This window comes from Morus notabilis, unplaced genomic scaffold (assembly GCF_000414095.1).
Source record: "Morus notabilis unplaced genomic scaffold, ASM41409v2 Scaffold5855, whole genome shotgun sequence".
Lineage (NCBI taxonomy): Eukaryota > Viridiplantae > Streptophyta > Magnoliopsida > Rosales > Moraceae > Morus > Morus notabilis.
In genome coordinates, this window is record NW_010365192.1 from 1 (window position 1) to 1,625 (window position 1,625).

A 1,625-nucleotide genomic window follows, 5' to 3' on the forward strand; every position below is an offset into this window, starting at 1 on the left:
TTTCAAGTAATAAATGATTTCTTATCACATACCAAAAAATGAACAAAAATAAAAAATAAAAACGGGAACCACACCTCTAATGACAAACGGCCGTCATTGCGGAAATGCTCCTTGGACCTATTATCCTGAATTCAATAAGAAAATCATCCTATTACATAATTAAAATGTTACAAAGTTTTGTTATTAGATTAATAAGATAAGAAACAATCCGTAGAGTTTTAACACAAAGGGTGAGAAAGAAACAAAATACCAGACCCACAAATGTAGTTTGTTCCTGTTCTTAAGAAAACTAACATACCTTATTATATGAGTACTCAAGCTGACCATTTGAAGGCGTAACTGTTGCAGGGCTTATTTGTGATCTTGTTTGATCATTAACCCTTGAACCACGCCCCCGGCTTGAAACAGTGTGCCCCCTGCCACGACCATGCTTTTTCCTATTTGTATCATTTGCCTTAGTTTCCACAGTTTCCAAAATCACTTGTCTTCCCTCAGTGACAGCCTGCGTTTTAATTTGTTGCAAACAAGAGCTTTAGTTAAGTAACTAAACAAGACATCACATCTCTTAGCAAAACAAGAAAAACAAAAAAAAACAACTCACATCAACATGTTCAAAAACGGTTGAGCCTTCATCTTGTTGAAGTTTCTGACGTTTTTGAGTATTGGCTTGTATTAGAAACTCCCCTCCATTCTGGCATAAGATCACGAACCAGAAAAGAAAACATATTATGGTATATGATTATTCATGGTAACAACAACATCCAAGAAACTAACAAACAATAAAAATATCACCTTTTACAATAGTAATCATTAAAAAAATAATAAAATAAGACGAGGACAAGAAGGACTAGTAAAAAAGACAGGTCACCGAGCAGGCGGGCATGCACTCTACAAAATGTCTTTCCATCTTTCCCAGAAAATTTTAGCCTCCCCATAAATTCTCTTGGCATTTATGCCCAAACCCTTCGTTCTCTGTCTCCAATCAAATAACCCAAAATAAAGCCGTAATTAACAGGAAAACCTCCCCAAGACACAATTTTTCTATTTGAAGTCTTGAACAAAATCAAATAACTTTTCACAAGCATAGATAGGCATCTCTAAGTAGCCGAGTATTAGAAACCTGCTTCAAAACCAATCTTAACCAGAATTCTAAGCTACTTTTCAACATAATAACAGATTGTCAGAACTTTCATCATCCTCCCCACAAATGATGCACCAAGAGGTTAAATGATGTATATATGACTTCCTCCTCTGGGTCATTGAACGAATAATAACCCCCCAATGCTAACAACCACACAAACTCTTGACCATAACTGAAAATGTCAACATTATTTAAAAGAATCCGCTAAGATTGAGAACTCTGGCTCCTCTATCACAGAATAGGCATAATATTTACAAGGGAAAAAAAGCCACAATCTTTTATCAGAAGCAACAGAGTTCATGTTCATCAAAACTGCCTCAAGTAGAGACAATAAATATGTGAAATTCTCAATTTCTGTACGACACAAATTGCTGTTAAAACTTAGGTCTCGATTATTCTATTGTCCTCGCAGTATGAAGGAGTATCAAGAATGGTTTATTATGGGACAACCAAGAAGTGTACATAATAACATCGTTTTGCACAA

At 35.3% G+C, this 1,625-nt stretch overlaps 1 long non-coding RNA gene across 1 annotated transcript; it reads right to left on the reverse strand.

Annotated features, from left to right (window-relative positions):
* Positions 1 to 79: 79 nt before the first annotated feature.
* Positions 80 to 680, reverse strand: LOC112093440. The gene is made up of 3 exons (XR_002903052.1): positions 602 to 680; positions 299 to 502; positions 80 to 125 (listed from the first exon to the last, which is right to left on the reverse strand). It is a non-coding gene; the product is annotated as an uncharacterized LOC112093440 (long non-coding RNA).
* Positions 681 to 1,625: the final 945 nt, after the last annotated feature.